The sequence below is a fragment of the Schistocerca serialis genome, chromosome 11, assembly GCF_023864345.2.
Source record: "Schistocerca serialis cubense isolate TAMUIC-IGC-003099 chromosome 11, iqSchSeri2.2, whole genome shotgun sequence".
Lineage (NCBI taxonomy): Eukaryota > Metazoa > Arthropoda > Insecta > Orthoptera > Acrididae > Schistocerca > Schistocerca serialis.
In genome coordinates, this window is record NC_064648.1 from 80431948 (window position 1) to 80445090 (window position 13143).

Here is a 13143-nt window from a genome sequence, read left to right on the forward strand (position 1 = left end):
ATGCACTATTCCTTCTTTACTGCATCCCTCGCTACCTCACATTGACGAATTAACACAGAATTTGCGTCGCTATTAAATACTATGGGTTCTATGCCATGTCATTCTAAATAGAGTAACGTTTCAATGGAAACGACAGGATTTTCTTTTGGGATACGAGTGTCTCTTTTCCGGTGCACTGTTCCTTCTTTACTGCATCCCTCGCTCCCTCACATTGACGAATTTACACAGCAATCGCGTCGCTATGAAATACAATGTGTTCTATGACATGTCCCTCTAAATCAAATAACGCTTCTATGGAAACGTCAGGATTTTATTTTGGGTTACGGCTATCCCTTTTCCGATGCACTATTCCTTCTTTACTGCATCCGGCGCTCCCTCACACTGACGAATTTACACAGCAATTGCGTCGCTATGAAATACTATTGGTTCTATGACTTCCCCTTCTAAATCGAGAAACTTTTCTACGGAAACGACAGGATTTTCTTTGGGATACGAGTATCTCCGTTCCGATGCACAATTCCTTCTTTACTGCACTCCTCGCTCCCTCACATTGACGAATTAACATAGAAATTGCGTCGCTATGAAATACTATGGGTTATATGACATCTCCCACTAAATAGAGTAACGTTTCTACGGTAACGACAGGATTTTCTTTTGGGATATGACTATCTCCTTTCCGATGCACTATTCCTTCTTTACTGCATCCCTCGTTCCCTCACATTGACGAATTAACACAGAAATTGAGAAGCTATGAAATACTATTGGTTCAATGACTTCTACATCTAAATCGAGTAACGTTTCTATGCATACGACAGGATTTTTTTTTTGGGTTACGACTATCCCCATTCCGATGCACTATTCCTTCTTTACTGCATCCCTCGCTCCCTCACATTGACGAATTAATACAAAAATTGCGTCGTAATGATATACTATGGGTTCTATGACTTCTCCTTCTAAAAATAGTAACGTTTCTACGGAAACGACAGGACTTTCTTTTGGGATACGACTATCGCTTTTCCGATGCACTATTCCATCTTTACTGCATCCCTCGCTCCCTCACGTAGACGAATTAACACAGAAATAGCGTCGCTATGAAATACTATGGGATCTACGACATCTCCTTCTAAATCGATTAACGTTCCTATGGAAACGAGAGGATTTTCTTTTGGGATACTAGTTTCTCCTTCCTGATCCACTATTCCTTCTTTACAGCATCCCTCGCTCCCTTACATTGACGAATTAACACAGAAATTGCGTCACTATGAAGTACTATGGGTTCTATGACTTCATGTTCTAAATCCAGTAACGTTTCTATGGAAAAGAAAGGATTTTCTTTTTGGGATACAAGTATCTCGTTTCAGATGCACTATTCCTTCTTTACTGCATCCCTCGCTCCCTCCCGTTGACGAATTAACACAGAAATTGCGTCGCTGTGAAATACTATGGGCTCTATGACATCTCCTTCTAAATCGAGTAACGTTTCTATGGAAACGACAGGATTTTCTTTCAGGATACTAGTATCTCCTTTCCGATGCACTATTCCTTCTTTACTGCATCCCTCGCTCCCTCACATTGACGAATTAACACAGAAATTGAGGGCCTGTGAAATACTATGGGTTCTATGACTTCTCCATCTAAATCGAGTAACGTTTCTATGCAAACGACAGGATTTTATTTTGGGTTACGAGTACCTCCTTCTCGATGTACTATTCCTTCTTTACTGCATTCGTCGCTCCCTCACATTGTCGAATTAACACATAAATTGCGTCGCTGTGATATACTATGTGTTCTATGACTTCTCCTTCTAAATCGAGTAACGTTTCTATGGAGACGACAGGCCTTTTTTTTTGGGATACGACTATCTCCTTTCCGATGCACTATTCCTTCTATACTGCATCCCTCGCTCCCTCATATTGACGATTTAACACAGAAATTGCGTTGCTTTGAAATACTATGGGTTCTATGACATCTCGTTCTAAAGCGAGTAACGTTTCAATGGAAACGACAGGATTTTTTTTGGGATACGAATATCTCCTTCCCGATGCACTATTCCTTGTTTACTGCATCCCTCGCTCCCTCTCATTGTCGAATTAACAGAGAAATTGCGTCGCTATGTTATGATATGGGTTCTATGACTTCTCCTTCTAAATCGAGTAACGTTTCTATGGAAACGACAGAATTTTCTTTTGGGATATGAGTAACTCCTTTCCGATGCTCTATTCCTTCTTTACTGCATCCCCCCCCCCCCATAATGAGGAATTAACACAGAAAATGAGGGGCTATGAAATACTATGTGTTCTATGACTTCTCCATCTATATCGAGTAACGTTTCTATGCAAACGACAGAATTTTCTTTTCGGTTACGACTATCCCCATTCCGATGCACTATTCCCACTTTACTGCAAATGTCGCTCCTTCACGTTGACGAATTAACACAGAAGTTGCGTCGCTATGAATTACAATGGGTTCTATGAAATCTCCTTCTAAATCGAGTAACGTTTCTATGGAAACGACAGGATTTTCTTTGGGATACGAGTATCTCCTTTCCGATGCACAATTCCTTCTTTACTGCACTCCTCGCTCCCTCACATTGACGAATTAACACAGAAATTGCGTCGCTATGAAATACTATGGGATCTACGACATCTCCTTCTAAATCGATTAACGTTCCTATGGAAACGAGAGGATTTTCTTTTGGGATACTAGTTTCTCCTTTCTGATCCACTATTCCTTCTTTACAGCATCCCTCGCTCCCTTACATTGACGAATTAACACAGAAATTGCGTCACTATGAAGTACTATGGGTTCTATGACTTCATGTTCTAAATCCAGTAACGTTTCTATGGAAAAGAAAGGATTTTCTTTTTGGGATACAAGTATCTCGTTTCAGATGCACTATTCCTTCTTTACTGCATCCCTCGCTCCCTCCCGTTGACGAATTAACACAGAAATTGCGTCGCTGTGAAATACTATGGGCTCTATGACATCTCCTTCTAAATCGAGTAACGTTTCTATGGAAACGACAGGATTTTCTTTCAGGATACTAGTATCTCCTTTCCGATGCACTATTCCTTCTTTACTGCATCCCTCGCTCCCTCACATTGACGAATTAACACAGAAATTGAGGGGCTATGAAATACTATGTGTTTTATGACTTCTCCATCTATATCGAGTAACGTTTCTATGCAAACGACAGAATTTTCTTTTCGGTTACGGCTATCCCCATTCCGATGCAGTATTCCCACTTTACTGCAAATGTCGCTCCTTCACGTTGACGAATTAACACAGAAGTTGCGTCGCTATGAATTACAATGGGTTCTATGAAATCTCCTTCTAAATCGAGTAACGTTTCTATGGAAATGACAGGATTTTCTTTTGTGATACGAGTATCGCCTTTCCGATGCACTATTCCTTCTTTACTGCATCCCTCGCTCCCTCACTTTGACGAATTAACAAAAGAATTTGCGTCGCCATGAAATACTAATGGAATGTAGTCAAATTAAATCGGGTGATGCTGAGGGGATTATATTAGGAAATGAGACACTTAAAGTAGTAAAGGAGTTTTGCTATCTAGGGAGTAAAATAACTGATGATGGTCGAAGTAGAGAGAATATAACATGTAGACTGGCAATGGCAAGGAAATCGTTTCTGAAGAAGAGAAATTTGTTAACATCGAGTATAGATTTAAGTGTCAGGAAGTCGTTTCTGAAAGTATTTGTATGGAGTGTAGCCATGTATGGAAGTGAAACATGGACGATAACCAGTTTGGACAAGAAGAGAATAGAAGCTTTCGAAATGTGGTGCTACAGAAGAATGCTGAAGATAAGGTGGGTAGATCACGTAACTAATGAGGAGGTATTGAATAGGATTGGGGAGAAGAGAAATTTGTGGCACAACTTGACTAGAAGAAGGGATCGGTTGGTAGGACATGTTTTGAGGCTTCAAGGGATCACAAATGTAGCATTGGAGGGCAGCGTGGAGGGTAAATATCGTAGAGGGAGACCAAGAGATGAATACACTAAGCAGATTCAGAAGGATGTAGGTTCAGTAGGTACTGGGAGATGAAGAAGCTTGCACAGGATAGACTAGCTTGGAGAGCTGCATCAAACCAGTCTCAGGACTGAAGACCACAACAACAACAACATGAAATACTATGTGTTATATGGCATCTCCTACAAAATCGAGTAACGTTTCTATGGAAACGACAGGTTTTTCTTTTGGGATACTAGTATGTCATTTCAGATGCAATATTCCTTCTTTCCTGCAACCCCTTGCTCCCTTTCATTGACGAATTCCCACAGAAATTGCGTCGCTATGAAACACTACGGGTTCTATGACATCTCCTCCTTAATCGAGTAACGTTTCTATGGAAACGACAGGATTTTCTCTTGGGACACGAGTATCTACTTTCCGATGCACTATTCCTTCTTTACTGCATCCCTCGCTCCCTCACATTGTCGAATTAACGCAGAAATTGAGGGGCAATGAAATACTATGTTTTATATGGCATCTGCTACAAAAACGAGTAATGTTTCTATGGAAACGACAGGATTTTCATTTGGGATATGAGTAACTCCTTTCCGATGCACTATTCCTTCTTTACTGCATCCCGCGTTCCCCCACATTGACGAATTAACACAGAAATTGAGGGGCTATGAAATACTATGTGTTCTATGACTTCTCCATCTAAATCGAGTAACGTTTCTATGCAAACGACAGAATTTTCTTTTGGGATACGAGTATCTCCTTTCCGATGCACTATTCCTTCTTTACTGCATCCGTCTCTCCCTCACATTGACGAATTATCACAGAAATTGCGTCGCTATGAAATACTATAGGTTCTATGACTTTTCCTTGTAAATCGAGTAACGTTTCTGTGGAAACGACATGATTTTCTTTTGGGATACGTGTATCGCCTTTCTGATGCACTATTCCTTCTTTACTACATCCGTCTCTCCCTCACATTGACGAATTATCACAGAAATTGAGTCGCTATGAAATACTATAGGTTCTATGACTTCTCCTTCTAAATCGAGAAACGTTTCTATGGAAACGACAGGGTTTTCTTTTGGGATACTAGTATCTCTTTTCAGATGCAATATTCCTTCTTTCCTGCATCCCTTGCTCCCTTTCATTGACGAATTCCCACAGAAATAGCGTCGCTATGAAGTACTACGGGTTCTATGACATCTCCTCCTGAATCGAGTATCGTTTCTATGGAAACGACAGGATTTTCTTTTGGGACACGAGTATCTACTTTCCGATGCACTATTTCTTCTTTACTGCATACCTCGCTCCCTCACATTGTCGAATTATCGCAGAAATTGAGGGGCTATGAAATACTATGTGTTCTATGACATCTCCATTAACATCGAGTAGCGTTTCTATGCAAACGACAGAATTTTCTTTTCGGATACGACTATTTCCTTTTCGATGCACTATTCCATCTTAACTGCAACCGTCGCTCCCTCACGTTGTCGAATTAACACAGAAATTGCGTTGCTATGACGTACTATGGGTTCTATGACATCTCCTTCTAAATCGAGTAACGTTTCTATGGAAACGACAGGATTTTCTTTTGGGATACGAGGATCTCCTTTCCGGTGCACTATTCCTTCTTTACTGCATCCCTCGCTCCCTCACTTTGACGAATTAACTCAGAATTTGCGTCGCCATGAAATACTATGTGTTATATGGCTTCTCCTAAAAAATCGAGTAACGTTTCTATGGAAACGACAGGATTTTCTTTCAGGATACTAGTATCTCCTTTCCGATGCACTATTCCTTCTTTACTGCATCCCTCGCTCCCTCACATTGACGAATTAACACAGAAATTGAGGGCCTGTGAAATACTATGGGTTCAATGACTTCTCCATCTAAATCGAGTAACGTTTCTATGCAAACGACAGGATTACATTTTGGGTTACGAGTACCTCCTTCTCGATGTACTATTCCTTCTTTACTGCATTCGTCGCTCCCTCATATTGACGATTTAACACAGAAATTGCGTTGCTTTGAAATACTATGGGTTCTATGACATCTCGTTCTTAAGCGAGTAACGTTTCATTGGAAACGACAGGATTTTCTTTTGGGATACGAGTATCTCCTTCCCGATGCACTATTCCTTGTTTACTGCATCCCTCGCTCCTTCACATTGTCGAATTAACAGAGAAATTGCGTCGCTATGTTATGATATGGGTTCTATGACTTCTCCTTCTAAATCGGGTAACGTTTCTATGGAAACGACAGAATTTTTTTTTTTTGGATATGAGTAACTCCTTTCCGATGCACTATTCCTTCTTTACTGCATCCCCCCCCCCCCCCCCTCATATTGAGGAATTAACACAGAAAATGAGGGGCTATGAAATACTATGTGTTCTATGACTTCTCCATCTCAATCGAGTAACGTTTCTATGCAAACAACAGAATCTATTTTCGGTTACGACTACCCCCTTTCCGATGCACTATTCCCACTTAACTGCAAATGTCGCTTCTTCACGTTGACGAATTAACACAGAAGTTGCATCGCTATGAATTACTATGGGTTCAATGACATCTCCTTCTAAATCGAGTAACGTCTCTATGGAAACGACAGGATTCTCTTTTGTGGTACGAGTATCGCCTTTCCGATGCACTATTCCTTCTTTACTGCATCCCTCGCTCCCTCACTTTGACGAATTAACACAGAATTTGCGTCGCCATGAAATACTAATGGAACGTAGTCAAATTAAATCGCGTGATGCTGAGGGGATTAGATTAAGAAATGAGACACTTAAAGTAGTAAAGGAGTTTTGCTATCTAGGGAGTAAAATAACTGATGATGGTCGAAGTAGAGAGGATATAACATGTAGACTGGCAATGGCAAGGAAATCGTTTCTGAAGAAGAGAAATTTGTTAACATCGAGTATAGATTTAAGTGTCAGGAAGTCGTTTCTGAAAGTATTTGTATGGAGTGTAGCCATGTATGGAAGTGAAACATGGACGATAACCAGTTTGGACAAGAAGAGAATAGAAGCTTTCGAAATGTGGTGTTACAGAAGAATGCTGAAGTTAAGGTGGGTAGATCACGTAACTAATGAGGAGGTATTGAATAGGATTGGGGAGAAGAGAAATTTGTGGCACAACTTGACTAGAAGAAGGTATCGGTTGGTAGGACATGTTTTGAGGAATCAAGGGATCACAAATTTAGCATTGGAGGGCAGCGTGGAGGGCAAAAATCGTAGAGGGAGACCAAGAGATGAATACACTAAGCAGATCCAGAAGGATGTAGGTTGCAGTAGGTACTGGGAGATGAAGAAGCTTGCACAGGATAGAGTAGCATGGAGAGCTGCATCAAGCCAGTCTCAGGACTGAAGACCACAACAACAACAACATGAAATACTATGTGTTATATGGCATCTCCTACAAAATCGAGTAACGTTTCTATGGAAACGAAAGGATTTTCTTTTGGGACATAACTATCTCCTTTCCGATGCACTATTCCTACTTTATAGCATCCCTCGCTCCATCACATTGACAAATTAACACAGATATTGCGTCGCTAAGAAATACTATGGGTTCTATGACTTCTCCTTCTAAATCGAGTAACGTATCTATGGAGACGACACGATTTCCTTCTGGGATACGTGTATCACCTTTCCGATGCACTATTCCTTCTTTACTGCATCCCTCGCTCCCTCACACTGACGAATTTACACAGCAATGGCGTCGGTATGAAATACTATGGGTTATATTACATCTCCTTCCAAATCGAGTAACGTTTCTATGGATACGACAGGATTTTCGTTTGGGATACGAGTATCTACTTTCCGATGCACTATTGCTTCTTCACTGCATCCCTCGCTTCCTCACGTTTACGAATTAACACAGAAATTGCGTCGCTATGATATTCTATGGGTTCTATGACATCTCCTTCTAAATCGAGTAACGTTTCTATGGAAACGACAAGTTTTTCTTTTGGGATACTAGTATCTCTTTTCAGATGAAATATTCCTTCTTTGCTGCATCCCTCGCTCCCTTACATTGACGAATTCCCACAGAAATTGCGTTGCTATGAAATACTACGGGTTCTATGACATCTCCTCCTTAATCGAGTAACGTTTCTATGTAAACGACACGATTTTCTTTTGGGACACGAGTATCTACTTTCCGATGCACTATTCCTTCTTTACTGCATCCCTCGCTCCCTCACATTGTCGAATTAACGCAGAAATTAAGGGGCTTTGAAATACTATGTTTTATATGGCATCTCCTACAAAAACGAGTAACGTTTCTATGGAAACGACAGGATTTTCATTTGGGATATGAGTAACTCCTTTCCGATACACTATTCCTTCTTTACTGCATCCCGCGTTCCCCCACATTGACAAATTAACACAGATATTGCGTCGCTAAGAAATACTATGTGTTCTATGACTTCTCCATCTAAATCGAGTAACGTTTCTATGCAAACGACAGAATTTTCTTTTCGGATACGACTATTTCCTTTCCGATACACTATTCCGTCTTTACTGCATCCGTCGCTCCCTCACGTTGACGAATTAATACAGAAATTGCGTTGCTATGAAATACTATGGGTTCCATGACATCTCCTTCTAAATCAAGTAACGTTTCTATGGAAACGACAGGTTTATCTTTTGGGATACGAGTATCTCCTTTCCGATGCACTATTCCTTCTTTACTGCATCCGTCTCTCCCTCACTTTGACGAATTATCACAGAAATTGCGTCGCTAAGAAATACTATGTGTTCTATGACTTCTCCATCTAAATCGAGTAACGTTTCTATGGAAACGACAGGTTTATCTTTTGGGATACGAGTATCTCCTTTCCGATGCACTATTCCTTCTTTACTGCATCCGTCTCTCCCTCACATTGACGAATTATCACAGAAATTGCGTCGCTAAGAAATACTATGTGTTCTATGACTTCTCCATCTAAATCGAGTAACGTTTCTATGGAAACGACAGGACTTTCTTTTGGGGTACGACTATCTCCTTTACGATGCACTATTCCTTCTTTACTGCATCCCTCGCTTCCGAACATTTACGAATTAACACAGAAATTGCGTCGCTATGAAATACTATGCGTTCTATGACATCTCCTCCCAAATCGAGTAACGTTTCTATGCAAACGACAGAGTTTTCTTTTCGGATACGACTATTTCCTTTCCGATGCACTATTCCATCTTAACTGCATCCGTGGCTCCCTCACGTTGACGAATTAACACAGAAATTAGGTTGCTATGAAGTACTATGGGTTCTATGACATCTCCCTCTAAATCGAGTAACGTTTCTATGGAAACGACAGGATTTTCTTTTGGGATACGAGTATCTCCTTTCCGGGGCACTATTCCTTCTTTACTGCATCCCTCGCTTCCTCACTTTGACGAATTAACACAGAATTTGCGTCGCCATGATATACTATGTGTTATATGGCATCTCCTACAAAATCGTGTAACGTTTCTATGGAGACGACAGGATCTTCTTTCAGGATACTAGTATCTCATTTCCGATGCACTATTCCTTCTTTACTGCATCCCTCGCTCCCTCACATTGACGAATTAACACAGAAATTGAGGGCCTGTGAAATACTATGCGTTCTATGACTTCTCCATTTAAATCGAGTAACGTTTCTATGCAAACGACAGGATTTTATTTTGGGTTACGAGTACCTCCTTCTCGATGTGCTATTCCTTCTTTACTGCATTCGTCGCTCCCTCACATTGTCGAATTAACACATAAATTGCGTCGCTATGATATACTATGTGTTCTATGACTTCTCCTTCTAAATCGAGGAACGTTTCTATGTAGACGACAGGCCTTTTTTTTTGGGATAAGACTATCTCCTTTCCGATGCACTATTCCTTCTTTACTGCATCCCTCGCTCCCTCATATTGACGAATTAACATAGAAGTTGCGTCGCTATGAATAACTATGGGTTCTATGACATCTCCTCCTAATTCGAGTAACGTTTCTATGGAAACGACAGGATTTTCTTTTGTGATACGAGTATCGCCTTTCCGATGCACTATTCCTTCTTTACTGCATCCCTCGCTCCCTCACTTTGACGAATTAACACAGAATATGCGTCGCCATGAAATACTAATGGAATGTAGTCAAATTAAATCGGGTGATGCTGAGGGGATTAGATTAGGAAATGAGACACTTAAAGTAGTAAAGGAGTTTTGCTATCTAGGGAGTAAAATAACTGATGATGGTCGAAGTAGAGAAGATATAAAATGTAGACTGGCAATGGCAAGGAAATCGTTTCTAAAGAAGAGAAATTTGCTAACATCGAGTATAGATTTAAGTGTCAGGAAGTCGTTTCTGAAAGTATTTGTATAGAGTGTAGCCATGTATGGAAGTGAAACATGGACGATAACCAGTTTGGACAAGAAGAGAATAGAAGCTTTCGAAATGTGGTGCTACAGAAGAATGCTGAAGATAAGGTGGGTAGATCACGTAACTAATGAGGAGGTATTGAATAGGATTGGGGAGAAGAGAAATTTGTGGCACAACTTGACTAGAAGAAGGGATCGGTTGGTAGGACATGTTTTGAGGCATCAAGGGATCACAAATTTAGCATTGGAGTCCAGCGTGGAGGGTAAAAATCGTAGAGGGAGACCAAGAGATGAATACACTAAGCAGGTTCAGAAGGATGTAGGTTGCAGTACGTACTGGGAGATGAAGAAGCTTGCACAGGATAGAGTAGCATGGAGAGCTGCATCAAACCAGTCTCAGGACTGAAGACCACAACAACAACAACATGAAATACTATGTGTTATATGGCATCTCCTACAAAATCGAGTAACGTTTCTATAGAAACGACAGGATTTTCTTTTGGGATATGACTATCTCGTTTCCGATGCACTATTCCTTCTTTACAGCATCCCTCGCTCCATCACATTGACGAATTAACACAGAAATAGCGTCGCTATGAATACTATGGGTTCTATGACATCTCCTTCTAAATCGAGTAACGTTTCTATGGAAACGAAAAGATTTTCTTTTGGGATCCCAGTATCTACATTCCGATGAACTGGTCCTTCTGTACTGCATCCGTCGCTCCCTCACATTGACAAATTAACACAAATATTGCGTCGCTAAGTAATACTATGGGTTCTATGACTTCTCCTTCTAAATCGAGTAACGTTTCTATGGAAACGACAGGATTTCCTTTTGGGATAGGTGTATCTCCTTTCCGATGCACTATTCCTTCTTTACTGCATCCCTCGCTCCCTCACACTGTCGCATTTACACAGCAATGGCGTCGGTATGAAATACTATGGGTTCTATGACATCTCCTTCTAAATCGAGATACTTTCCTATGGAAATAACAGGATTTTCTTTTGGGATACTAGTATCTCTTTTCCGATGCACTTTTCCAGATTTACTGCATCCCTTGCTCGCTCACATTGATGAATAAACACGGAAATAGCGTCGCTATAAAATAATATGGGTTCTATGACTTCTCCATCTAAATCGAGTAACGTTTCTATGGAAACGACAGGATTTTCGTTTGGGATACGAGTATCTACTTTCCGATGCACTATTGCTTCTTTACTGCATCCCTCGCTCCCTCACATTGACGAATTAACACAGAAATTGCGTCGCTATGAAATACTATGATTTCTATGACTTCTCCTTCTCAAAATGGTAACATTTCTATGGAAACGACAGGACTTTCTTTTGGGGTACGCCTATCTCCTTTTCGATGCACTATTCCCTCTTTACTGCATCCCTCGCTTCCTCACATTTACGAATTAACACAGAAATTGCGTCGCTATCATATTCTATGGGTTCTATGACATCTCCTTCTAAATCGAGTAACGTTTCTATGGAAACGACAGGATTTTCTTTTGGGAAACTAGTATCTCTTTTCCGATGCACTTTTCCACCTTTACTGCATCCCTTGCTCGCTCACATTGATGAATAAACACGGAAATAGCATCGCTATGAAATACTATGGGTTCTACGACTTCTCCATCTAAATCGAGTAACGTTTCTATGGAAACGACAGGATTTTCGTTTGGGATACGAGTATCTACTTTCCGATGCACTATTGCTTCTTTACCGCATCCCTCGCTCCCTCACATTGACGAATTAACACAGAAATTGCGTCGCTATGAAATACTATGATTTCTATGACTTCTCCTTCTCAAAATGGTAACATTTCTATGGAAACGACAGGACTTTCTTTTGGGGAACGCCTATCTCCTTTTCGATGCACTATTCCTTCTTTACTGCATCCCTCGCTTCCTCACATTTACGAATTAACACAGAAATTGCGTCGCTATGATATTCTATGGGTTCTATGACATCTCCTTCTAAATCGAGTAACGTTTCTATGGAAGCGACAAGTTTTTCTTTTGGGATACTAGTATCTCTTTTCAGATGCAATATTCCTTCTTTCCTGCATCCCTCGCTCCCTTACATTGACGAATTCCCTCAGGAATTGCGTCGCTATGAAATACTTCGGGTTCTATGACATCTCCTCCTTAATCGAATAACATTTCTATGGAAACGACAGGATTTTCTTTTGGACACGAGTATCTACTTTCCGATGCACTATTCCTCCTTTACTGCATCCCTCGCACCCTCACATTGTCGTATTAACGCAGAAATTGAGAGGCTATGACATACTATGTTTTATATGGCATCTCCTACAAAAACGAGTAACGTTTCTATGGAAACGACAGGATTTTCATTTGGGATATGAGTAACTCCTTTCCGAAGCACTATTCCTTCTTTACTGCATCCCGCGTTCCCCCACATTGACGAATTAACACAGAAATTGAGGGGCTATGAAATACTATGTGTTCTATGACTTCTCCTTCTAAATCGAGTAACTTTTCTATGCAAACGACAGAATTTTCTTTTCGGATACGACTATTTCCTTTCCGATGCACTATTCCTTATTTACTGCATCCGTCGCTCCCTCACGTTGACGAATTAACACAGAAATTGCGTTGCTATGAAATACTATGGGTTCTATGACATCTCCTTCTAAATCGAGTAACGTTTCTATGGAAACGAAAGGATTTTCTATTGGCATACGAGTATCTCCTTTCCGATGCACTATTCCTTCTTTACTGCATCCGTCTCTCTCTCACATTGACGAATTATCACAGAAATTAAGTCGCT